Below are 26,588 nucleotides of genomic sequence, written 5' to 3' on the forward strand. Positions count from 1 at the left end.
GGCCACAGCTGCCCCAGGGCACCTCGGACTCCGAGACAGACGGGGGTGCAGGGCCGCAGGAGAGTGGTCTGGAGGAGCGGCAGTGGTGCCTGTCGGTCTCAGCCGCCTCCCACACAGATTGAATTTATGTGCCTCTCAGATTTCCTTTTCTAACACAAGCCTACATAGCTTGGAGTTGCTGCAGCCACCGAGTCACCCCTCAATAAGAGCACCCCAATTTTCCGTGTCTCAGGAGTTGATCCTACCTCACTCCCCTCAAGCTAAATAACAGCCCCAGCACTTCTGCCAGCTGGCTGTGTGACCTAGAGCAAGTCACTATTCCTCTCTGTGCCTCACTTTTCTCCCCAGGAAGTGGAGTCCGTGACCCTCCGCTCCCTTAGCCCACACTCGGACTCTGAGGGAGTGAATGAGGTCATGTCTGTGTGCTGCTTGGCGGGAGGAAGTTGCTTTCTGGGTCTCATTGGGAAGTTGCCATGAAGTTGCTAAGCTGGTGAGCACTTCGAGGGCCTCCGGAGCCAGGCTTAGCACTGCTAGGGCCAGGTAGTACGTCAGAACCAGCTTGAGCTTCCACGTCAATAAGGCATGAGTTCAAGTCCAGCTCCACCACTTCCCGGCTTTGGCAAACCACCCAATTGATTTTGGCCTCAGGTTCCTTACCTGTAAAATGGGAATCATCCCAGCGCCTGACAATGACTTGGTCAAGGATTAAGTAAACAATCCCAGTTCACTCAGAACTGTGAACGCTCTGAGCCCTGTCAGGACACCTCTTGGGTTTCTCTGCGAACTGTCTCCACCAGAGTGCAAACAGCCTCCACCCATGGCCCCCTCGGGCAGCCTTTGGCAGTAGGGACCAGCTGACTCACCAAACCCCTTCTTTTGGAAAGGAAAAGTGAGCACTGGGTCAGTGAGCACAGCCCTCTCCCAGGCATCACCCAGGCAGGGCCAGGGGAGCGGGTAAGGCCAGACGTTGCCGAAGCCCGCCCCCGAAGCCCGCCCCCCACAGCCTGGGCAGCAGACCAGGACTCCCATGCAGCACTGGGTGCAAAACGAAGGGCATCAGTGAACTCCCTCCCCCCACCCCCGGCGTCTTTTCGGAGGAAGGGACAGAAAGGTGGGGACTAGCCACACATGGAAAAGGTCTAAGTGGGGAGGAATGGTGGCGGGGTGTGGTGGAGAGAAGCTGAGAGATCCATCCAGCAGAGGGTGAGAAGCAGCCAGAGACTGGCCCAGGCCTCACGCAGCTAGCAGCAGAGCTGTGGAGCCAATCTGGCCCGGGGGTCTGGCTTAGTCACCAGTTTTGACAAGGAGTTAAATGGGTTGCTTAACAGCCTCCCTGGCTCTCCATTGGCTCTCCTGATCTGGGCTGTCCAGGTGAAGGGTCTGGGGCAGGGAGGTCTGGGAGCCCAGGGGCTAAGGCACCAGCACCAGCCCGCCCCAGGCCTGCTCCAGCCCTGCAGGGCCAGAAGGAGGCGCCAGCTGTTTGCCTCCTGTCTGAGTCTTTGCCACCTGGGCTCCCAAACAGTCCCACGCTCGTCTTGCAGCCGAGGACTCCAGGCGTTAGTAGGGAAAATGCCCCAGACAAGGAATTATTAATATGTTTCTCAGCTCACGGCAGCTAAGTAGCACTCTGAACACTCCCGGCCCACTTCCCCTCCTGAATTTAGTACATGGCATCCCTACTAATAATCAGCAAGCGCGGAGTGAGCGCCTTTGGCTGTGGCCCTTGTTCAGGGCATAGTCAGGGCTGCACACCCGAGTAAGGCACAGAGGCACAGTGGCAGCAGGGCCGGGGCATCTCATGCCTCCCCCCGAATGAGGAGAGCGCTCTCTCACCAAGGAACTCCGCTGCCCCCTCAGGGTCAGAGCCCACTCATATGGGAGGGATGGATTAACCAGCCTTGACCTGAGACAGACCAAGTATAGCACAGGCTTTTTGCAACCAGTTTTTCTTGCTTATTTATTCATTCCCCTGCACATGGCCAAATGGCAAACAACAAATGCTTAACAATATTAAGAATGGGTGATGGTGATGGAGGTGAGGATAATGGAGGCAGCGATAAAAATAATGTTAGAGATAAACATATGTGTTCTGTTTTGGCCTCGAGTCTGTGGGACTTCAAGCCTTTTTTCCTCCCCACGGGTGCTTCCGGTACACTCACGAGATAATAGGGAACGGGAGTAGAAGCTTGAGAAAGTTAAGGATCGGTCACACAGACCTCTGGCTTCAAGCAGGACTTGACCAGCTCACCCAGGAAGGCCACCATGGCAGCGAGGAGGGGAGCGAGCGAAGTAGTCCGCGTCAGGATGGGCCCTTATGGCCTAAGTTAAGGACAAGTTCCCAGCCCAGGATCTCAGGGCCACATTCCCTGCTCAACATCCTACCAGGTTTAGGACCCTAAAGCTGGGAGAGGTCTCCCAGGTGGTCTCGACCAGCTTTCCCATGGCATGAGTGAGGAAACTGAGGCCCAGAGAGAAGTGACTCACTCACGGCTGCACAGCAGAGCGGGGACTCAAACTCTACTCTCCTTTCATTACAAAGCGAGAACCATGGAGAGGTGATGGTGCGCAGGGGGCGGGGTTAGATGTGGGGAAGCTGTCGGCCGGCCCACCGGCTGCTTCCACAGGTCCATGCCATCCGTCATTCCCGCCTCGGTGGCTTGACACCAGGGCGGTAACACCCAACCCACATGTGCAGGTCATTGCCAAGTCCATGTGTACAGGTTCTAGAACAAGCAAGGAGCCTTTCCTCTCTGCTCAGCTCCCTAGAAAAGAGCTAAGTGGGGAAGCAGGCAAATTCCTCATGAAGAGGAATTTCACCTTCTAATCTCCCCATCCACCTTCTAATCTCCCAAGTATTTGTTTTCTCCGGATAAACTTTCCCAGCAATATTTAAAGCCAGTTAGAGAAAAATGAAGGGATTAAATGGAAAACCTCAGGGCAGTTTTGGCCGCAGAATCATTCGCTCATTCAAGAATCTTTGACAATATCTACTCTGTGAAGATTCGGTCATGAAGGAGATGGGCCCCCCGGTCTCTGTGTACCTGCGGCCTAGTGGGTAAGACAAACAGAAGCCCTTGGGGAGCACCCAGAAGGGCAGACCGTCCATTTCATGGTGACGTGAGGGGTTGGGTGGCTTCACGAAGTAGGAGACATCAGACCCTGGGCACCCTAGAGCCACGGAAAGCCGGAGCCTGTCCTGAGTAGATGCAGTTTGATCATTTGCTTCTGTTTTTCACTTTGTCCTTGGTCCCTCCTTTCCTCCAGAGCACAGCGACTTTCTCTTCTTCATGTAAACATACCCCCTCAGCAGCCCCTAGCTCCAGCCTCTATCTTCAGACTTTCCTTTTCCATCATTTTCCCTATTTGGGACCCAAACCCTGTCCACACCCCATCAGTGAGCAGGTAGACAGGGCCCAGAGGTTGTGGGGAGAGGCCCCACCAGACTCGCCGGGCAGATGTGCTCTGCTCTCTGCACAGCCGTCCCAGCAGCCCATCTGCACTCACTTCCGGCCTCCCGGCTCCAGCCCCTCGCACCTCCCACGCAGGGGCAGGGGCAGGGGCAGGGGCTGAGAAGCCTGGTCCAAAGGCCCATGCTGAGGCTGCCGGCTGGCAGCAAGGCAAAGGCCCCTGCCCTCCCCCTTCCTCCACAAGGAATGGTGGCCTGGGTGGGACTGTGGCCAGGTGATCACCTCAGAAGTCAGCCTCAGCCTCTTGGCAGCTGTGGGGATGGCCTGGCCCTCAAGTTCTCCCAGCACCATCTGTCCATGTGAGATAAATGAACCGCATCACATGGATCTTTTGTGAAGACTAAGAAGTCTGCTTCGTGAGGTGTCTCCAAGGGAAGGAAAAAATACTTTCAAAATCAGTTTGACACAAAAAGATGTCCCTGCTTAAAGTCTGTCCTGATGCCCTTGAATCTTAGGGTCCTTGTCGGAATCTGTGCCCCCCTCCCCCGCTTTAATGCTGGGAGGTGGGAAGAATGGAAAATCACCCGAGGAGGTGACTTTTCTGGAAACCTGCACATTTCTGGGGTGCTCACAGCTCCCTCCTGGTTCCTGGGCAGGGTGCTCATACTCTGGGACCGTAGGGAAGGTGTAGGCAGCTCTGTGGCTGCCACGGCCCAACCCTCCTTAACAGCAGGAGGGCAGCAGCCGTAGCCCTGTGGCCCTCAGCCCTGGTTCTGCCTGTAGGAGGCACTCAGGAGGAGTGAGCTCAGCTGGGCTTGGAGGCTACTTACCCCTGGCCACGTGCCCGCACCAAGGCAAGCGGGGAGTCCGATTAGTCCTCTCAGCGTGCTCTCAGGTCATCCAAATTGGGGGATCAGGAAAAGGGAGACTAGCAGTGGTAGCCTGCATGATGCAGAACGGGGACAAGGAGCCCTGGAGGAGTGGGGACTCTGAGTGGGGACTAACAGAAGCCCCTACTCAGCCCAGAGCCCTTTCTTCAGTACTGTGTCCTAACGCCTCAAAAGTCCAGCAAAGGACAACACATCGTTTCCTTTTCCTGGAAACAGAAATGTCTTAGGAGTGTGGGCAAACCTCAGAATCTCCTGAACAGTGGGATTGTGGGTGGGAACTGGCTTCTCCCGGCAGGAACGAGCCCCCAGAATAAGGGCTGGTGCCCAGAACAAGAGCAGAGCTCGGCCAAACTTGCCGGGTGTGAGAGAGGCTTGCCTTCCCTGAATGCCATTTTCAAAGGAGGGGGGATTCCTGCCCCTGCTTCCTCCCACACAGCCGCGAGCTGCCCCTTCAGAGAGGACGTCAGGTGAGGGGTGGCGCTGCTCCTCCTGCAGGCTGCTGGCCCGGATTTGGGCATTTCTAAATTGCTCCCCTAAGATGAGCTGCCTCTGAGCGACCAGACAACCACAGACGTAGGCCACTGTATTTTCAGTGTTTTCCTAAGTATCTAAGGCAGAAATTCTCTTTCACAGACATAACTTGTCACCACTTTCTCACTTCACGAATGTGGCCACCGTAACTGTGACGGAGTCCCTGAGATTCACGTCCCAACCTGAAAACTCTGATTACCCGATAAGTCTGAGCCCAATGTAACAGAAAGAGAGGATGAGGTGAGTCCGATGGCTGGTGATGAGAGGAACGGGCCACAGCCGAGCGGAAGGCGGGCTGATCCGCCAGCAGCCGGCAACGAGCCCATCCTCACCCAGGGCCCTGAGACAGGCTGCACGCCTTTGTTTTAAGAATGCTCGATTTCTGCTCAGTCTATAACCTGTGACTTCAACCCAAAACTTTCTTTAACTAGCAATATGGAGAAAGAGAGAGAGCCCTCCTCCAGGGCAAGGCTCCTTCCTTCCAGCCCACCAGTGATCGAGGGCCCCTCCTTCTGCCACACATGTAAGAGAAATCACCCGGATACCTAGAGTCTCCCACTAGTTCAGCAAGGCAGGGAAGCCCTAGGATTGAGGAGATGTTCCAGAGTGTCGGACTCATGTTCTCCAAGGCAACTGGGGCTCAGAGGGAAGGGACAGGTTCATGCTGACCACCCGCAAGAGTGACACATTATCTCGGGCGCCCTCGGAGACCCCCGGGTCTCACAGGGGGCATAACAGCATCCCAAGGCTCCTGAGTTTGCTCTCCTAATCCTGAGATCTCAGTCTGGGGTGACCACCCTCACCCACCCCCAACCCTACCTAGAAGCAGGGGGCTTCACCTGGAGACCCCCGTAGCAGGGGTCCCCTGGGACAGATTCCACAAGCCCAGCGCTGAGTTCACTACAAGTTTCAGACAAAGAAGGTGTGTTGGAGCTGAGAGCCTGCTTCTGCCCGCTGCGTGGGCGGTGAGTTCAATGCCTTCTTGTCAACACTTGAATGTGTTGAACATCACTCACAAGGGCATTCTTTAAGGAACCTATTAACTTAATTACCCGGGCATTTTTTCCTCTCTCCCCCATCCGTGCATCTCACATAAAAATTTGGCTTTCGCCCGAGACTGGAGTCACATCCTGACAGTTCTCGCCCTAGTGTGTGCGAGTTCTCGGACAGGACCTGCCGGTCTTGACTCTCTGACAAGGGCACTCAGTGCCCCTGGGAGCACCCAGATCAGAGCCACACCCTGCCCCACCCCCACCCCAAAATAAATTTGGCCCTCTTCCTTTGTGAGATACTTCTGATGTAAGTCCTCTCCCCTGGCACAATATTACCTTGTTGTTTTTTTTTTTCTCTAGAGGTAGTCAGGGTGGCTGCACTGTAGACACTGATTCCTTCCCTAGGGTGGTAAGTAGCACTGAAGGAAGCTATGAAAGGGGGGCCAGGGCCGGGGCTGGGGCAGGGGAGGGGTCTCCTGGCCTCATCCTTCCCAACCACTCAGCCGGAGTGGAAAGGTGAAGGAGTGGAAAGGTGAAGGACCAAACCGAGCTCCCACAGGTTAGGCCCCTCCTCCTGGTGAGAGAGGAGTCATCGTAGATTCAGGTCAATCACAGGCGTTGGTTTACTAAACACCAGCCATGTGCCCAAAGCTGTCCACCTAGATATTGGAAGCAGAGCAACTTCTGCCCAGATGAATTTTTTCCAAATTCCAGCTCCATTGCACATCTAAGCCCTCGGAAAAAAACAAGAGTGAATTTGTTATACATTAGCTCACACTGGGAGTCAGGGGAATGAGGTCCCAGAGAATATAAGTGGTCCCGTAGTACTGGGGCCCTGGATTGTTTTGTCAGCAAAATGTGGAGGGTGGGCCTCACTGAGGGATTTCTAAAACCCCTTTGGAGCTCTGGCCCCCTGTGTTCCCCATGGCTCACCTGCGCTCCACAGATGTCTGCTGCCACCCACCTCTACGGGGAATCGGAGCCCAGGAAGGGAAGGGGTGGCCTTGCTCAGACCAGGAGGCAGGTGGGGACCATCTTTCAGAGGCATATGCTGCATTTGGTGGACATGCCCTGCACAGCGACTCCCCTGTCCAGGGAGAGAGGAGCTGGGCAGAGGCAGGGGCTGGGGGAGGCACGGCTTCCAGCTCTAGCAGGGTCAGGGCAGACCCCCGGGGAGGTGGCTGTGCTCCTAGGGCTGATATTACATTGAGGGGACCCCCTACCCACTGATTTAAGCAAAAAGAGCAAGACAGAGGCCCCAGAGACGTGGGGGAGGAGCCGACCAGCCAGACCTCAGGCTGTCCGTCACTGTACTGTGGGAAAGCCAGTAGCCAGTAGCCTGATAAAGGAGGAACACACCCACGGCTTTCTTGCCAAGACCACGCGTAAGCAAAGAACAACTTGCAGACCTTTCTAAGCATCTCCACACTCTGTCCTACTTCCAGGGAGGAGAAAAACACTGGAGCAAATTCAGAAAGTCCAACAGAGTTCTGTGGGGTAACGCCCTCTGTACCCACCCAACAGTGAGCCCCCCAGACTCTCAATGGACCAAGGTAGTTCCGCAGAATGAAAAGTCATTGATGTGGTGGGTGCTATGTGTGGATTGCAGAGAAGGGACCCAGCAGGCTCTCTGGTCCGGCTCCCTCCCTCCCGGCTGGTCTGCAGCTGCATCCTTCACTTGTAGTGTAGCTGCATCCTTCACTTGTAGTAGCCCCTCTGCTCTCCTGGAGTGTCCAGTGAGGGCAGAGAGGCCGAGTGTGCAGTCCAGGCCCCACAGCTTCCCGTCAGGGAGGGCTGTCTTTGCCCAGGAAGCTCTTCCATGTGGGGAACCCCTAGACTACCTGCAGTTGTTTCCACCCACCCCTCTGACTCAGGGCTGATGAGAGCCTGGTGACCTCTGATTCACTCCTCCCCTGCTCTCCACTGACCCTGGAGACCCCCTCCTTGTGTGTGCGGCCTAGTGTAGAAGAATGCTGGGGAGGGGTGGGGCTGCTGGGGGGCTGGAGTGTGACCCCTTACACCTGAAGGCTGCAAAATTAGGGCCACAAGCCCTCAGTGCCCTCTCCCCCAAGGCACCTAGTACGCAGTTTCGCTGTGATGCAACTCTCTGCCAGGCGGGTTCTGTGACCTGGGATCCCTGAGGCAGCCTCTTCTCGCCACGCTGCTGTCCACCCCCCATCACAGACTGGCTGGTGGGCTTCTCTCCCTGCCCCCAGAGGGCTCCTTTCAGGGCCCCCCCCCCCGACCTGGAGGCCACAGCTGGGAGCCTCCAACACCCTCAAGGTGCCTAAGAACAGCCCTCTCTCTGGGAGTCTCCCCCTTCTTTCCAGGTAGTGGGAGGAGTCTTCTGTGGCAGAGGCTTAGACGGGGCGAAGCAGCGAAGGCTGATTTATCTCCCCTCCACACACAGTGCTGTGTGTGCACACACATGTGTGTACACACATCCATGTTGTTCAAGTTGACTAAGAGGCAAAGCGTTGCCTAAGCCAGGGCGCTGGTCCAGGCGAGGGCCCTCCCCCTCCCTCCACCCAAGCTGAAGCAGACACCTCTCCACGCCAGGGCCCACAGCCCGGCTCCTGCCCCACAGAGCCTGCGTGCGCACGCACTCACACATTCCCTAAGAAAGCCCTGGGGGCCTCTGTGGGAAGGCTTTCCGGGATACTTTTATGGCAAAAGAGGAAGTCTGGGGCATCGCTGGTACGGCTGGGGCCAGGGAGCCAGCGACTGCTGCCAACAGTGTAGTCAGCCTGCACCTCCCCGGTGACAGAGCCCTTAACCCTCTTCCTGGTGCCAGGATGCTGGTCGGGCACGACAAGCGGCAGCCCCCAGGCTCTCAGTGCTGCCCCTCACAGCGCCCCCCTCACATGTGCACACACGTCTATGCACACACACAGACACACATGCAACTCACCGGGAGCTGATCAGGGCTGGGTTCAGCCCAAGGAAGCATGGAGCTCAGAGCTGAGAGGAAACCTTGAGGTTTATGAGAAATTATCCTCGCTTTCAAAGAAGAGGCCACTGAGGCTCACACATCCAGTGCCCAAGCTCACCTAGATCCAAGCCCAGAACCCAGGCCTCCAGGGCCTCTCACAGGTCCCAGCAGAGGACGCTGAGAGTAAAGGCACTGGGGGGAGAGGTCGGGGCAAGACGGAGGTGGGGTTGCCTCCCGGGAGTCCAGCCCTTGGTGCCGTTTAGAGCTCTGATGTCCCGATCCGTAGCCAGTAGACACACATGCCGACAAAAGCAAAACTTAATTAAGTTTAATGTAGAGAAATGTAGTTCCCCAGCAGCACTAGCTACAGAGAAGCGCTCAACAACAGCCACGAGTGGCCAGAGGCTACTTTACGGGACAGCCCGGGGCTAGGCCACCTCCACCGTCACATAATGTTGGGTTAGACGGAGCTGGTCAGGAGGAGGCAGCCTGGGGGGTCTGATGGTCTGAAGGGACTGGGGTGCCTGCGAAGGAGGGAGAGGAGGAGAGAGAGGGGTGATGGGGAAGAGCCCCGAGAGAGGGCAGAGAAGAAGGAGAAGCCTGGAAGAGGACAGAACGGGAAGGAAGGGCAGGGAGATCCTGTGGCTTTTCCCCGTGGCCAAGATCTGACCGACCGTTCCCAGTCTGGGGGTGGGGGCCTGGCGCTGTCCCCCACCCTACTCCAGAAGGGCCAGAAACAGAGTCACAGACCCACAGCCACGGGCCGCAGATGCAGCGTCTGATCGTTTTTCCAGACCTCAAGGCCCCAGCCTGTCCCCAAACTGGCGGGCCTTTGTGCCCGGAGCTCTCCTGTCCCCCCAGGGCAGCCCCTCAGTTGAGCACCTGATTCCCCACAGAGGTAGCCCCGCTCCTTCCAACAGGAGGGCACAGCCAACATCAATGACCCTGTGGCCCCTTCACGGCTCACTGAGGCAAAAATGCGTGTTGGAAGGCAGGCAGGCAGGAAGGGAGGAAGGAAGGAAGGGAGGAAGGAAGGAAGGAAGGAAGGGAGGGAGGGAGGGAGGGAGGGAGGAAGCTGAATCTAGTGAAACGAGACTGCTTCTATTGCAGTAGTTGGGTGCATTTTTCAAGCAAAGGGGCAAATGCCTTGGTTCAGTTTCATAGACACAGAATCCGTTTTGCCACTTTCTCCTGCATTCTTCGACGTGAACGTTTGAGAGGCAGCATGGAACTGGGCAAAGAGCATCATGTCTGAAATCAGAACACCTGGGTTTAATTCCGGCTCTGCTACCTAGCGACCTGCCACATCGCTGCTCTCCCCCAGCCAGTTTCCTGACTTAGGGAACCGTTGCGATGACCAAGGGTGCTAGCGGATGCAGATCCAGGGGCGGGGCAGTGTGTGTCAGACCGTCCCCTCCGCCCCGGGGCACTCACTGTGAGCCCAAAGTGGAGAAGGATGGGGACAAGATGCCCCAGAGGAGCTCGGGGCTGAGGACGGAAGAGCGAGCAGCTGCAGTTCTAGGCAGGGCAGGCTCCTCGCCCCCACAGCGCCCAGCAGAGCATGAGGGAGGAAGCAGTGAGGGGAGGGTTGTTATGAAGAGAAGTGTGAGCAGGACTGGAAGGATCAAGAAAATCAGGGGAGGGCATTTGAAACTGAGAAAATACACAGCCAAGCTCCTAAGTGACCTCAGCTCCCACTGGTGCAGCTGACGAGGGCCCTGGGGAGAGAGAGCCCTCAGCCTCAGATGATAAAACTCACCCCCGGGCCCCAGGGTCTTTCCAAGTCACCTGGCCACCCCGTGTCCCTCCGGGTCCCTTTTCCCAGCCAGGTCGCCCATGCCTCTGCAGGGACCCCATGCCTGTGAAGGGCTGACTCGTCACCGCCTGCACCCCTCTCAGGCCTCCCCGTGGTGACGCTCAGGGTCCTCTAAGTCAAGAGGGAGCTGGAGAAAGTGGCCTGCCCCTGACTGAAGAGCCCCCTGCCCCTAGGTCTGGGCATGACCTAGGCAGATCTAGACTGGTCCTTTAGCCCAGTCTGAGCACGTTTAGGACACCTGAGAAATTCCAGCAAAGGGGAAGGAAATCACCTCTTCTCTTCATGACGGATTTCCTTCACACAGACCGCTTTGTCGTGAGGGGCAGGCCAGGTCACAGGCACTGTGAGTCCAGAGGCTTGGAGCAGGACACCAGGGTCCCGTTCCCATGGCTGCTGCCAAGTGGGACTGTAAGCTCGAGCAAGTCACTTCACCTGCCATGAGCTGTGTCCCCACCTGCAAACTGGGGCTGATCGGCTCTGCCCTTTCTGCCTCCTTGTGAAGGAGGATTAAGTGACACAGTGGGGTAAGAGCGTCTGAGCCGCCTCAAGAGTGCAGCGTGCCTGACACACGTCTGGGATGGTGGCTGTAACTCTCTCATAGCCATGACACCACCTCGCAGTGACTCACCTTCTTGGTGGCTCCCCACTCTCCCAAAGCCAGGATTTAAACCTGCGCCTCTCTGAGCATCCCAGCAGGGAGGCCGGTGGGTCCCGGTGCAGAACTTTCTCCGCCCTCCACGGTAAGGGGGAGGTGGCCTCTGAGGCTGGTTAGGGGCACAGGAACTTGCGTCTTTGGGACCCCACGGATCTACAGGTGGCCCGGAGGCAGGGCTGGGCCAGTGTCCAGTGGGAACACTGAGACCACAGGCTGACTCAGTAATGAGTTTCTTGCCACTGGCAGACCCTGCCGTGGTGGCCGGTGGCTGCTGTCCAAGCTCTGCCCAGAATGCCACAGTCGGGCAGTTCCAGAACTCCAGGGAAAGCAAATCAGGCTGTCTCCCCATCCTCGGAGGCCTGGGGACTGTTTCTGACCACCCCGCCTACCTTGGGTGCTACCAGCCACCAAGACCTCCCTGGGGCTTGTTCATGGCAAGTGGATTGTTTATTTCCACTACACGTTTTTATCCTAAGTGCTTTCATTGTCCTCTAACCAACTTCTACAATCAGCCTGGGGAGGATGGGGGTGGGAGTAGGGGGCTCAAGAAACAATTTGAGTCTCTTGTTGAGTTAATCCTGGGAACAGAGGGGCAAGTATCTCTTTTTAAAAATCCTCCTGGCAGTGCAGGTCACCCTGGCCTGCAGCCACACACCCCGGGCTGTGAGCTCACCAAGTTCCAGGAAGCCAAACAGGGTCAGGCTTGGTTAGTCCCCAGCGAGGGAGCGGGAGACCTCCCAAGCAAAACACAGGTGTTGCTGGTGATTCAGCAGCCAGCCCCTCCCTCCCCAAGTCTAGAGCTTCTCAGGTGTTTGAGCTGAGGCTGGGATGACTCTGTGAGCTCCTATCAGTACTGGGCAGAGGCCGGCGGCGTGGTGACTCCTCAGTGGCTAAATGCTCTCTCTCTGCCACCACCACGTGTTACAGGTGTCGACACCGTTCTAAAGAATCAGGGTGTAAGTGCTTCCTCCCGCCCCATCCCCTGCCCACTTCCTAAGGCTGCTCAGCCATCGACCTAAATTCCTTGCGCTGGTTCACACAGAGAAGAGATGGAGGAGGGAAAGGCAGCCTCCCAGGGGCCTGGGGCTTAGAAACCCGCTGGTCCCTACCCTGAATAGATGCCACCAGGCTCCTGGCCTCAGCCCCCAGGATGGCCCCTCCTGGTTTGGGAACAGGTGAGGATGAAAGGGGTCCATTAAATCAGGGCAGTCATTAGCCTGTTTTATGAGTACGCAGATATTCATTACACCCCTGACCCCATCATTAGAGGCTGCAGGGAGAGCTCGGGGCCCTCTTTATTGCAGTGGAAACTGAGGCGTTTGCCCCCTAAAGGGAATCCTGCTTCTCTTCCTGGCAGGGGGCAGGGGCTGCCCAGGAGAAGGTCAGTAACCTCTACTCTCACACCCTTTCCTGCTGCTCCATCCTGAATCCTCCCTTCCCCCCGAAGCCAGGCAGCCCAAGAGGAAAGTCAGGCAGCTCAAGAAGGAGATGACAAGGGCCTCGGGCTTCCTGGGGAGGAGGAGGCCCTGAAGCAGCCTAGGCCTGCCTTTCCATCCCAGCAGACAGCTCTCCCTTCTTTTCCCCGACCAAGCACCACTCTTATCAGGTGGAGGGCCTGTTCACGCCTCCTCCAGGAAGTCCTCCTCCCTGCCGCCCAGACCAGGCCCTCTGTAAGTCTCCTTCTTAGAACTCATCACACCTATAAGCACCTCTTTACTCTCATGTCCCCACCAGACTGTAAGCCACCTACACATGGCAGAGTGCTTGGCACTTGGCAGGAATTCAGTCAAAGGCGGCTCTGTTGCCAGGAGCCGGGCGCCTGGGCAGGTGGATCAGGATAGACAGAGGGACTCCCTCCGAGCCCCCGGGCTTTCTCTCTCTGCCTTTCCCACAGTATGAATGATCAGAGGGCCCAGCTGCGCGCTCAAGGCCATAGTCAGCGGGTAACTGGACAGCAAACCATCTGCCATTGTCTAGACAATGCCCCACTTCCCTCCTAAATTTGACCCCTTCGAACAAATCTCCTTGAGCAGCTAGTTGGCTCTGTCCTTGCAATCAGCCCCCTTTTTGGAGGGAAACACCCAGTGACAGTGTCAAGCGAGTGGGGGCAAGCCCACGGCTCCAGAGCCAGCCCCTGGTGTGTGACAGGACCGCAGGCTCTGGAGGCAGGGGAGAGGCGGGGTTCACCCTCTCCCCCATTAGGGCTGGAAGCCTAAGGAGTAATAGGTTGGCACTCCCCCCGCTGGCGCAGGCCACAGAGGCTGAATGAAGCGTGGGCAGACCCCACAGAGAGGAGCAGGACTCCAAGCAGGCAGATTCATCAGCTGTCATTTGCATTCATTAAAGGCCCCTTGCTTGTGCACTGCAGCCCAGGATGCCAGGGCGATTCACCGCTCACAACAAAAAGTTCTGTCCAGAAGTTTATGTCACTCTGTGGGGCGTGTGTAACCTCGAGGTGGGCTCGCAGCCTGGGACCCCAGACCCCTAGGGTGGAAGGCCTCGGAGGGCCAGCCACATGCATGGGGTCTACAGGAGGCAGGCTGAGCCCCGACCCTGGGCCACGGCAGTCAGCCCCTGCGGAGCCCAAGGCCACGGCCCTTGACCCCATTGGGCTTCTCCCCTGCTTTCACCCTGTCCCTTTTTCTCCCATTTCCTCATGGCCCTGGGCACTGTCACCTGGAAATGCTGGGCCCTCCTCAAGGTTGTGCAAAGGCCCGTTTCAACACTCTGTGAGGTGATGATCCCCATGGGGCTGGAAGCCAAGCACCGCACTGTCCCCGGCCCAGCTCCCCACCTGCTAGGAGGAAGGCGGGCGCAGGCTCCAGGGGCAGCCAGGGGACCTCGGTGCACACACCCTTACCTTGGCCTGTGGGCTTCGGCTGCGCGGCCCTTAATCGGTCATCACCCCCTAAGGGAGCAGCATGGTGCCCCAGGTGGAGCTGGCCCTGCGGAGGCTGTGAGTCTCCGCCCCCTGGGGTTATGTCGGTCCCCCGAGCATTCCAGAGAAGCCCAGGACCGACCGAGGTCAGGGTGGAGCTTACTGAGCTCAGTCCCGGTTGTTTCCTCACCGTAATTACCAAGCTCCCCAGATCGGCATTTGCCTGCCGGGCACCGTAAAAGGTGACACAGCAGAACGAGAGCGCGCCCTGGTTCTGGCCACATCTGTGTGGCCCCGGACCTCAGAGGACCGCCGGTGGGCCACATCCATGGTTCGCTTGGCCCAGACCCATAAGGTTGGCTTGACACAGGCAGGCAGGGGCATGAAGACCCAGGCACAGGCCCCAGCATGCCCCACAGCCGTGAGTGCAGACTGGCAGCCAGTCAGGGTGGCTGCTCCACTGAGGCACCTCAGAGAAGAGAAAACCGAGGCCCTCCCTTGGCTGCAGGTCTCCTGCTGGGACCGGGGCCCTAGAGCAGACCCTGACGCCCAATCCTAAGCCACCTCGCACACCCTCCTCTGGTCCACAGGCTACAGTGAAGAGCCACGCTCTCTTGCCTCCCCCTTCCCCAAGGTCCCTGAACACGTGGGCAATGACCCTTTCCCTCCTCGAATAAGGCTGTGAGTGCAGGGCGTGACTGGGGAGCAACGGGGGAGGGAGCACCAATGGGTGTGTCAGCACCCTCTGGAGCACCTGTTCATGGTGTGCCCAGCGGTGGCCACACAGGTCCCCCCGGTGGCAACGGCTGCCTGCCCAATTCCAGAAACTCCCAAGTGTTGGGCAGGGAGTTGTGCCGAGAGTCAGTGACGTGGGGGTGTCTTTCGCAGCTGCAAGAAGGCTGCAGGGGACCAGACGGGCACACCAGTCCTGGTGGCTCCCGGTCTGGGCCAAGCCCCAACCTCCTCTGACCAGGAGCCTGACCAGTCCATGTAATCTGACTCCGGGGCTGGAGCCACCTCCAGACCTAAAGGTCAGCCAGGCCCTGCTCGAGGAAGGGCGACGCCAGGGGCCCTCCAGAGCCTGAAAGACATCTGAAAGGGGACATGGTCAGGGCCGAGAGCTAAGGTGGTCCCACCGCTGCCACCACCACAGGGCTGATGAGGAGCCACCGGTCCAGTGCAGAGACCCTGAGGGCCAGAGAGCAGGACTCTGGGGCAACACCCTCAGATGAAAGTTACGGGGCATGTGAGTGCCCTCAGGTTCTGGTTAAAGGGGAGAATCTGATTCACTAGGCCTGGGGTGGAGCCCTAGATCCTGCCTTTCTAAAGAGCTCCCAGCTGCTGCTGCTGCTGCTCAGAGCAGTGAGGGGCCAGGGGGCCAGGACCAGGGTCACTCTTTGTCCCTCTGAAAAGAGCCAGATGTGATTGGAGTGAGACTTAGACTGTTTCTCCTTGTCATACTTTCTGGGGAGCACCGGGTTTCACAGGGCCTTCAAATCCTGCCAGTGTCTTTTCTAGCTTAAGACTCATGACCCTTACCCTTTCTTCTACCCTCTCTCCTTCCTTTCCTTTCCTTCCTCCCTCCCTCCCTCCCTCCCTCCCTCCCTCCCTCCCTCCCTCCCTCCCTCCGTCCCTTCCTTCCTTCCTTCCTTCCTTTTCACAAGGTGGCCCCAGGCCTGGGCTCTTTGGTGGAAAAGGAGACAGGAGGCCCAAAAGCATGGACTATGTTTTATCTTCTCACTAGAGCTATATGTGGGAACTTAAGGTAGGACAAAGGAGGGAGACAAGCAGAGGACAGAGCCCAGGAGCCTGACCCCCCCATACTGCCAGCTTCCCCCAAGGGGGCCATGCAGAGGCTCTGGATGGCAGCCCCTGTGCCCCAGGCTCCATTCTCCCCACACCCCCTCCCTGTCCCACAGTCTTTGTCGCCTGGGTCCTCCAGGACGACTCGAGTCTCACAGACGGTACACAGGAGGACAGAGGAGTCCAGAGACAGTTGGCCATTTCCTAGCTGGCAGTAGACAGCAGGGCAGGACAGGGTTGGGGCCAAAGGGCTCCTCTTAGGCAAAACGAGAGGAAACTGGCAGATGAATAGGGCAGAAGCCAGAGGAGACCGCTGAGCCAGGCGCTCAGAGAAGCTGTTGGTATAGGGGTCCCTACTCCACAGAACCTAGGGAGCCCATGTAGCTCTCACAGCACCCCCACCCAGAAGCAGTCCAGACAACAGTGCCCCCTGACCATTCACAGCCCTGGGGCACCGCTCCCCAGGACAGTGGGCCATAGGGGTCTGCTGGGCCCATAGGTGCAGCTGTAGTTGGGAGACCACAGCCTGGTCAGGTTGCCTCCTCCCAGTCTGTGCATCCTCCACAGTTCCTCCAATCCTCCACTCCTGGGGCTGCAGCCACCCGGCTAGAAAGATTGCACACTGAACAGAGAGATGGAGGCGAGGCGACAGAGCCAGGCCTGAAGGGGGCGTCCCTCAGCTCCCACCCCTCCGCTCGGACCGTAACTTCCCAAGCCCTGTTTGTTGGGGAGAGCCAGCTGCACCCATTTCCTGATGGTTCTGCTGCTGCCAGGAGAGACGAGCAGGCCAAGCCGCAGCCCCAGCTCCCGCACAGGAAGAGGGGTGGGTCGCAGAGGGGCCAGGGTTGGCCTGGGAGCTCCCGGCTCCCCCCAAGGCCCCCCTTCCTCCCACATCCCTGCTGCTGGCGCTCAGAGTCTAAGAGAGCAACCCACCGGCCCAGTGCTTATTCACAGACCTCAGTCCTCATCAGTCATCTCCATCCTGGTCCCAGGGCCCAGGGATTCCTTCCCACACCTGCTCTGCCTACCCCACAGTCCAGCCGCAGGCCTCTCACCGAGGGCCCCGGCCCCGGTGCCCCTCCCCTGCTTCTCCCCTCAGGTTCAGCCCTGAAAGGCCCACCAGTGTGAGGCTGCCTGGGAGAGGGTGTGTGTGTGCATGAATAAATGTGTAGTGTGTACGTGTGAGTCTGTGTGAGCAAATGGGTCTGTCTTGTGACTGTGTCTAAGTGAGTGTATGTCTGTGTGTGACTATGTTTAAGTGTGTGAGCATGTGAGTGTGAGTGTGCACATGTGTATGATGGTGTGAGTGTGCATATGTGCATATGCATGTGCAAGTGTATATGAGTGCATCTGTACACAAGTATATGGGTGTGAGAATGCATATTTGTGAACATGTGTGTGTGCACGTAAGTGGGTTGTACATGTGTATACATGAGCACAAGTGTGAGCTCATAGGAGGGTTGTGGGAGCCTGTGGGAGGGGGAGCTAGTGTGACTCACTGCTCTCCCCTTCGCTGGCTCTCACTCCCGCCGCCCCCACCTCTCTGACCCAGTGACAAGTGAGCTGCAGCCTCGGTCTCCTTCCCTGCCTCTCCCTTCAGGGAGCCCAGGCCTGTAGCTCCAGTGGCTCCTATCTGCCACTCCAGAGCCTCCCCCCTCCCAGTTTTGGAAAAGTCTTGCCACTGTTTTGCTTCTGTGGCTCCCATCACCGAGCAGTTTCTGGCCAAGTTTCCACCTGACAGCTGAGCCAGCAGCCTCCTCCTTCCTCCCTTGCCCAGGACCCTCTCTCTGACCCCTATAGCTGGACCCCACGGAGCCCCCTCCTCCCCTGAAGGCTCTCTCTGCCCACTGTCCTCTGGGCCACCTGGGCCTGTCACTCAGTGCCTGTGGTTGTGTGTGTGTGTGTGTGTCTGTGGGGTAGGGGGACGAGAAAGGAGCAAGGAGCCAGAAAAGGAAGGAGGCCGGGCTCAGATGGTGTCATTAGGAGACATTAATGCCCCTCATCAAGGCATATTAATAAACATTATGTGCTGTGCACTCGGCGCACGCCGGCTTAGTGCAGACCCAGCAGGACGGGCCCCACATTCACAGCTGAGTAGCCTCCGAGCCCACGGCACGGCCATTAGCCTCACGAGGGTGACCCTGCCAGGAGATTCCTTAGGCCCATCACAGCGCAAGAAAGCTCGCAGGATGAGTTCTGGCCGCCACGCCCCCTCCTTCCTCCGCTGAGTCCCGGGAAAGGGAGCCATAACCACTGTGCACTTGGACGGCACTGCGGGACTTCAGAATATTTTGTTTCCTCATTTCATCTCCCCAGCCACTCTGAGGGAACCAGGGCAGGTACCATTAACCATTGCCACTTGATAGGTCCAGGAGCTGAGGCGCCGAGAAGTTTGGGGGTTTGCTCAAAGTCATGTAGCTGATTGGTAATGACATTGGACTGGAGCCCAGGCTGCCCTTTAGAACGGCTGTGTTAACAGCACAGTCCCTAATCGAGCGGGGCTGCTTCCACTGCATTTCCACAGTTCTTATAGCTGCCAGAAATGGGCCCAAGACACACAGCTCCGTCCGAGGGCAGCAGGCCTCTGCCCTCCTGGTATAGGGGCTCCCGAGGGTCACCTAGCTTAGCAAAACCATGCCCTAGAAGGCGGGGACCAGAGTGAGCTAACTTGCGTCAAGACGCAGAATGCCGAATGCCGAATGCCTGCCGCGAGAGGTGATTCCCCTTTCTTTAAGTGCTGACCACCACTGCGTAGATATTAAACGGTTGGCTCCTAAGGAGGGTTGAACAGGCGGACGCCTGAATGACCATTCTTTTTATCTGTTTTTCGGCTTTGTGGCCCGGTGCTGCAGCAGGGTCCAAAGTCGCTTATTCACTGTGACAGCCACAAAGGTGTTTAAAACACAAAAGGTTCTCTCCACGTGCGTTTAAGAAGAACCAGTGTTTTAATAAGATCATTATCCAAAATAGTTGAGATAAAAGGAGTTGGAGGGCTAAAAATATAAGATTCAAGAGATCAGGGAAGTGTGCTTTGAAGAATACCCAGCTCCCTGTGGGATTCCAGGTAAATGCAGCACTCTAGCAAACTGCTGTTGATACTAACGGCTCTGGCATTTGTTCCCTGTGTCTAGAACTGGCAGTTTTTAGTCTAAACTGATGTCGATGCATAATAATTATACTTAGCTATCAACTCCTGATACTTGCTCTCAACCAATATTAAGAAATATCTTACTGTTTCCGGTCTGTTTCTAAGTGGGACAGGTTTAATGAGACCACACATTGTGCCCTTCATTCCTTTTCTCCTCCGCACCCTCCTCGTAACCCTACCTTGGGGCCACACTCAGAGAACAGGTGGCCTGTAACAGACAAGGGGCAAGATGGTGTGGGTCCACCAGCTTCTGGGGTCCAAACCCCTCTCCGAGCTTCAGGCGCTGACAGTAACTGGGGCACGTTTCCCTGAGCAGGAGGTCACACGGGAGTCCAGCCAGCACAGGCTCCGGAGGGGACAGGGGCTGGAAGCTGGCTCCACGTGACGAGAAACTGTGGGACCTGAGCACAAAGAAAGAAGGTCACAAGTTCTCCAGGCAGTTAGTCATCTCTCCGTGGAGTGGCCCAGGGGAGACGTTTTCCTGCTAGTTTTTTCCCCCATGTTTAAAATTTTTTTCACAATGAACACATAGTACTTTAATGACCTGGAAAAAAAGTTACCGTTTGTAAAAGGGGGACTTGGGGTTTGGGGATACCAGACTCACCCACTCTGAGTGAGGCTACGGTGACGGGGCCCAGCTGCCTCTGTCTGCCGCATCCCCCGGCCTGGCCCCACCCAGGCCCCTTCTTGACTAGAGGTGCAGCTGCACCAGCCCGTTCTGATGGGGCCGTTGGAAAAGAGCAGTCTTGCCCAGGGTCTCTAGACCCAAAGTTCAGGTGGTTGATAGCTTTGAGTCCCAGCAAGCAGAAGCATTGCCTGCCATTCAAGCCTGATCCCGGCCCACATTTCCAGCCTTAAGCTCCTTCCAGACCCGAGTGTCCTTTTCATGCCTGTTCACGCACTTGCATATTGCTTGTCTATGCAGTTTCCTCAACGCCAGCTGCCCCTCCCCTCCCCTATCTTGTCCACTAGAAAACTGAAAAACCGCTGCACATCCTTCAAGGCCCAAGCAGTGTGTACAGCCTCCTCCCAACAGCTTTCCCTGGTGACCGCCCCTAGCAGTTACACTTCCTTCCTCTGAGCTCTTCCAGCATTTTCTGTAGACTTCAATTATTTAGGCCCAGGATAATTATTTCTTTGTCAAGTTAACTAGACCATGGGCTCCTCAATACCATGAAACGGGTCTCATTCCCATTTCTACCTCTTCTCGTTCACTGATTCGCTCATCCACCCTTCTCCCCAGCCCTTTTTCCTCGGGGCCACGTCTCTGCCGGATACTATCACATACACACAGGTGCTGGACAGCGTGACTTACTTGGGAGCCACGTGCTCTTCCACCTGGCCTGGAACAAAGGACCTGGGCGGCCTGTACTTTGTAAGCTGCAGCCAACCTGGGCCTTGGGAAATCTTGCCTCTGACTTAACCCAGTGTCATGGACTGTGGAGAAGGCTGGGCGGAGGCTCTCTCATCGGGGTAACTACTTACTCCAGGAAGCGGATCATCCCCACTCAGCCATCCCACACCCCCCTGCACGGTGGCATGTGGAGACCTAGGGAAGCCACCCCAGGAATCAAGACACACATTCCTATTGCCAACCGGTGACACGATAGCAGAATCTGCTGGCCATCGTTGGTATATTCTAAAAATGATATTTGCGTGCAGTCCCTACTCACTGCCCGTGAGGATGCCAGGAGGGGGCTACCAGGCCTTAGACGTTAACACTTCCTGAGGGAAGCTGGGGCACAACACAATGGGCTACCCTCCACTCTGCAGTCTAGACACTCGTAGGAGGGCCCACAGACTCTGTTCTGCCCACTGCAGTGGCCGGCCCTTCTTTCCCCGGCCCCAGGGCACAAAGGCAGAGGCCGCAGGATGGCCAGAGCACAGCCTTTCCCTTGCAGCAGCCCCCGTCTCTGGGCTGGGTCCTCTCCACACGGCCACCGGGGCTCAGGCAGCCCGGGAGCTGGCAGCGCCTTCCCCTCGCTTAGCCCTTGCTAAGGGCGGAACACAGGCTGCTGGGTGGCACCTTCCAATCCTGCGCCTCTGCCTGGCTCCTTTGCCACTTGGCAGCTCACAGGCCGCTCTGCGAAGTAGCAAGGAGCTCCCTCCATCGGTGCCCGTGCCCCAGGGCCCAGGGCTCTTTGCCGTTTGTCCCTGCGGTTTCATTCCGCCACCCCTCCCCTCAAGGGCTCTGTTCTGCTCATTTCTCCCTCCACTCTCCCTTGTCTCCATGAGTCCTTCTGTGCCTCACCTTTCAAGTTTAGGACCCTTCTAATGGCCCCCCACCGAGAGCTCAAAGAGTGGCACTGCCCACTCTGCCTGGGGCTTGTGGCCAGGCCGCTGTGATTAAGTCCTGCTGTCCAGATGGGAAGAGGAGGTGGGCAGAGAGATTAAATCATCTCACTCAGACTCGGGGAAATGTGCGGCTGACCCTCCGCTCCGGGGGTCAGCAGGCCCAAGTACCCGGAGCCTTCACAAGCACCCAGGTGGGCGGCCAGCTGCCTGCAGGTAATTGAAGCAGAATGAGGAAACTGGGCTGGCTTCCCTGCTGGGCCCTGCACTGGGCCAGGAAGGCCCCTTCCCCATCCATCAGACCTCCAGAAGCCTGGCCAGCATGTCCCAAAGGGCCCTTATCTGAAGCAGCCCCCTCGCATGGGGAGGCGAGGGGTGTCTGTGGACCCTCAGTTCTCAGAAAATATAGCAGTCTGGCTTTCTTGTCCATGAGGACGAGAAACAAAGAACAGATCTGTTTGTAGTTCTCTAAGGGCTTGAGAGATCGGGACCCATTCTATCAGGGAGCTCTGGGGCCTGGAGGGCAGGGAGTCCTGGCGGAGGTGGCTGCAGTGTGTTCCTGTGTAAGGAGACCGGGACAGAGGGCTGGGAGCACAGACTCCCATGCCGGCATTGAGGCTAACTCCCTGTGACGGCGTGGACAGAGGCCCCGCGCCTCTCTCTTCATCCCTGGAATGTCCGTCAGGCCCTCTCCCAGCAGCAGACCCTGAGACTCTCATGCGAGTAGTTTATTTTCTTTCTCTGTTTTTTTCTTTATTGAATCTAGAGTAAGGGAAAAAGGGGGAGAAAGAGAGGGAGAGAAACACTGATGTGCGAGAGAGCATTAATCTGTTGTCTCTCACAGGTGCCCTGACCAGGGACCAAACCCGTGACCTTTCAGCTTGCAGGACGATGCCCAGCTGATTAAGCCACACCGGCCAGGGCACAAATAGTTTCTTTTCAAGGGGACACAGGGGAGGCACCAGTAAGGGAGTGGGTAAGACAGGGAAATAAAGACGCCAAATCAAAATTCATGACCAATCATGTTCCACTCTGGGTACCCACAGCCAGTGTGAAATATACTGCTTGGCCATCATCCCCCAGAAGGCAAGGGGCTGAAGTATCTATTCACGCACCAGCTCCCACCAGCCATTGGCTCAGAGCTACTGCCAGGGCCTGTTACTACCACAGCGTGTCTGGCCCACCGCGCAGGTGGTGCGGAGGGCTCTGGAGGCCAGGGGCGGCAGTCGGAAGTGGAGCCATAGGCACTGACACAGCCAGGGTCAGGGGACGGGCCAGCTCGCTGGGAGTGCCCACCACCCCAACCACGTGCAAAGCATCTTATAGGCTACACACATGGGCAGGATGTAGCCCCCACCCTTGGGAGGCTTCTCCGGTCGTCTCAGATGGGGAGATGGACCTCTGCCCTTCCCATTCGAGACCTACCGTTAAGTCCATCCATTGGGCAGTGCCCTGAGGGAACAAACACTGAAAGCTCATTACCTAGGTCAGGTCACAGTGGTGGGGCAGGTGCCCAGTTTCTGTCACTGTGTTTTCTACTTGACCTGAGATATGTCCGTCGGAACACGGCTGGTAAGACCGTCTGCATCACTGCGGTCCAAGAACAAAGCTGCTGTGACTCAGCTGAGTCCCAACTTTTCCTAAGCATCTCTCAGGCCAGTTCCAAACCATCTGCACAGAGAAGCAGTAGGTTCCATGGTCGGGGAGAACAAACCTCAGGGTCTATGAACCCAGAAATTTCTCCAAAGTGTCCATAGGGTTGAGCTCCTTCTCTGCAACTGGAATAATTTGTGCCAATTTCTACGCCAAGCAGTCACCCATGTGCCCACACACATGTACACACACACGTACACACGTGAACTGGGGACCAACTTCTAAAAAAAAACGTGAGACTATTTTTATAAATCGTGAGCATTTAAGGGTCCTAGTGCGCAGTTTTCCGCCTCTCCTCCCCTCCCCTCCCCTAACTGGTAGGGTAAGGAGTATCAGGCCCCCCATTTCCAGAGGATGCTGATAAGGAAATGAGCTGCCTTCTCATGGCCGTCCAGTCCCTGGCACTTAGGAGGCCCCAGGCCAACTCCAGGCCCAGAGCCCAGAGTGTGCCTGTCCCGAAGCCTGCAAAACTGTCCTGGGCCCCTTGGTGGTCCAGATGGTCTGAAAGTTCTCTCTACACAGTTTGTACTTTCTGCAATTATTTCCTGATTGTTGGGGTTTTGTTCACCTTAGCATTTAGACAAGTTCCTTTCAAAAATGTCAACCTGTTTCGGCTGCAGTAAGGGAAAAGAGGATTTGTCTGTGCCCCAGCCTCTTCTTAAAGAGGAGCAGCAACCTGGGGGCTGGGGTGGGGGCCGGGCGTGGCAGCAAGGCTCGGGGAAGCTCTCGGCAGCCCCTGCCCCCCTGCAGGCCTTCCTTCTGAAGCTCCTCTCGGCTCAGACTTCACAGGTTTGGGGTCTGTCCCTCAAATGTGGGGCTCATCTTCTACCCTCAGGACACCTACCTCACTCAGTCCAGTCTACACTACCTGGGAAGTGCTCAGGACAGATTTCTCCCTCTCTCTCCTCTGGAAACATCCCTGAATTTCATCCATCCCCCAGAGACATCCAGCTTTCTAAGGTGACTGCAGGCTAAGTGTGATCCTGCAATCCACAAGGATGCTTCAGGAGAGCTCATGTGTGGGGTGGCGACCATTTCTATCAGAGCCCCTGGTAATATCTAGGTATTTTAATACTCGTGGTTTTTCAGTGCCTCCTAGAAAGGCAATAGGATTGTCACAGTGTCATAGAATAAGCACAAAAGAAGATGCAAACTGAAAAAAACACACAACAAAAATGCAGCACAAGGCAGGACCATGGGTCAAAAGGCGTAAGACCCTGAGCTAGCAGGTCTCAAAGTCAAAGGGTCTAAGGGTCCTTCCTCCTTAGAACATTCTGGGATTCTCCCACTTGCTCATCTCGAGGCTCTAGATGAGTAGTTTGACCTCTTTGGGGGCTCATTTTTTTCACCCTTTGAATTTGGTTTCCTAAGCCTCCTCCCAGGCATTGATTCTATGGCAGAATTTAGCTCCCCCACCCAACAGCCAGGACAGACCAGTAAGGGAAGGGAATGTAGCTGGTGCTCACCCCAACGATAGTCGATAGCAGCCACACTGACCACACACGTGGCCCTTCCTCAGAGCCTTCCTTCCTTGCTCTTCCTCCCAGCAAGGACCAGCGCCTGCCTGTATGGCAAGCTCCAGAGACCTGAAAGCTTCTGAAGGCCATTAAAGCTCTCTGCTCAGGGCCCCCAGCAGCTGCCTCTGCTGAGCCCAGGGGCAGCGGGCCCAGGGACGACAGCAGGAAGGGCTGCGGGCTTTCCATAGCGAGTTCCTAGGTTTGCACCCATCTTTGCCAAGCTGGCCCCAGCTGATGAGAAAAGACTCTCCAGAGGGAAAGGGTGGGGAGGAGAGCCTTCCCACCCTGATCGAGGCTGAAAATCAGACTTTCCACGGCCTCTGCACACACTAACTCCCTGACCTTACAGGCCCAGCCCCCACCCTCACCCCTCCCACACCACACAGAGGAGAGAGGCCTGTTTATCACTCTGGGTGGGACCCAAGCCAGTGGGGAATTGAAAAGAAACAGCCAGCTTAGGTTGCTATTGTTGTGTTTAAACAAACCGTTGGCTGGACTGACTTGAAAAGGAATGAAGGCGAAGTGGGGAGCTCAGAGACCCACTGGGCCAGGCTGGGCTGGGCCGGGCCTCCCTGGGCTCTGCCGCCTTCTCTCCATCTTGCTAAGGTGGCCAGAGAGCTATTTTGGGAGACTGGCTTCTGGGCCTCAGGCCCTTAGCTCCTCTCCCAGGAGAGATGAGTCTCGAGGAGCCTCTATTCCCCAGCCCTTCCCCCAACCTTGGCACCCACAGCATCTCAGCCCCTTGCCACCCCTGGGCTTCCTGCCAGTCCCTCACGAGGCAAGGCCCGACCCTGGAGGAGCCAGGGGACTGAGCTGAGAAACGGCCAGGGCGAGGCCAGAGTGTGTTCTGCTGTGTCTGAGGGCCTGAACTCGAGGGCCGCCTGGACACCCCCAAGCAGACAAGACCGGGGTGAGAGAGGCGGAAGGATGTCCAAAGAGAGTAAGACCTCACCTACCTGGGGTGAAGAAAGCAAAGTGGGAAGGGCAGAGGTGGACAGGTCCATCCAGACCAAAGGAGGCCCACAGGGAGAACAGTGGGCAGGCAAGCTGCCGCCTAAAGGGGAGAGATGGGGCCTTCTAGAACAGGGCGGCAGGCCTTTAGTTTTCTGAAAAGTAAACTGGTCTAAAGGTTGGGTCACCAGGCTGACCCTGGTATGTTCCACAGAGAACTGAGGGGAAATCTCATGCTCCCCTTCAATAGCCCCTACCACTTAGCCCCACCCCTCCAAGGCCACCCTGAACACCCCGCCCCCCCTCCGAGAACCTCTGTGGGGGGAGGAGCAGGGGCCTGGTGGAAAGGTGTCCAGAACACAGTTAGGTGTTGGCAGAATCAATGAGGAGTGGCGCTAATCACCGTCATTAAGACTGTAAAACCCCACACCTAGGGGCCGCAGGGCGCCCTGGCATGGCCCGGGGCCCCGAGCTGTGGCACGGACCCAGGAGCCCGGCTCCAGTCCCTTTCATCTGAGCATCTCCCAGTCATGCACAAACATTAATTAGCACCCGCCCCCAGAATCGCCTCATTATCCCACAGACATTGAGCGGAGGGGAGGAGAGAGGGGAAGAAAAAGACGGAGGGAAACTGAGGCTGTCCCAGCAGCCACAGAATCTTCCTGCAGAGTAAGGGCTGAGTTCCATGGAAGCCGGGGAAGAAGCAGCCTCAGAATTCAGCCTTCTCCGCCTGCCCCAGCCCTTCTTCTGGTTGTTCCGGGCCATCGCCGGCCTCCTGTGTTGAAGGCCTGAAGGATGGTCTTGCTTAGCAAAGCCTGAGGACTGCCCACCCTGCCTCAGATCTGACCAGGCCCCACAGGCTGAGAGTATGTCCTGTGTCCAGTCTCAGGGCATAAATGGCAAGAATGGGGCAGCCGGCCCATCGGGAAGGGTCCTCTCAGGCCCCTCTGGAGGTCAAGGGTCCACCCCTTGCCACCCAGCCACCCTCCGTCACATCCGTGTCTGTCTTCTGTCCCTGGATCCCCTGAGACACCTCTCTGAACCCCACAGCTCGTCCCCACAATGTCTCCCCGAAGCAGCCGCGTGTCTTCTGCCCCCTCCGTCCAGGATTAACCCATTCCCA

General features: G+C 57.1%; 1 protein-coding gene and 1 non-coding gene across 2 annotated transcripts in view; both read left to right on the plus strand.

Annotated features, from left to right (window-relative positions):
* PEBP4 (phosphatidylethanolamine binding protein 4) overlaps positions 1-26,588 on the plus strand; it is a 245,740-nt gene that overhangs the window by 206,028 nt on the left and 13,124 nt on the right. The window lies entirely within an intron of this gene.
* On the plus strand, positions 5,939-6,067 carry LOC119054801 (small nucleolar RNA SNORA3/SNORA45 family). Its single transcript, XR_005083578.1, has one exon. It is a non-coding gene; the product is annotated as a small nucleolar RNA SNORA3/SNORA45 family (small nucleolar RNA).

The sequence above is a fragment of the Artibeus jamaicensis genome, unplaced genomic scaffold, assembly GCF_021234435.1.
Source record: "Artibeus jamaicensis isolate MK-2021 breed Jamaican fruit bat unplaced genomic scaffold, CSHL_Jam_final contig_477, whole genome shotgun sequence".
NCBI classification, from domain to species: Eukaryota; Metazoa; Chordata; class Mammalia; order Chiroptera; family Phyllostomidae; genus Artibeus; species Artibeus jamaicensis.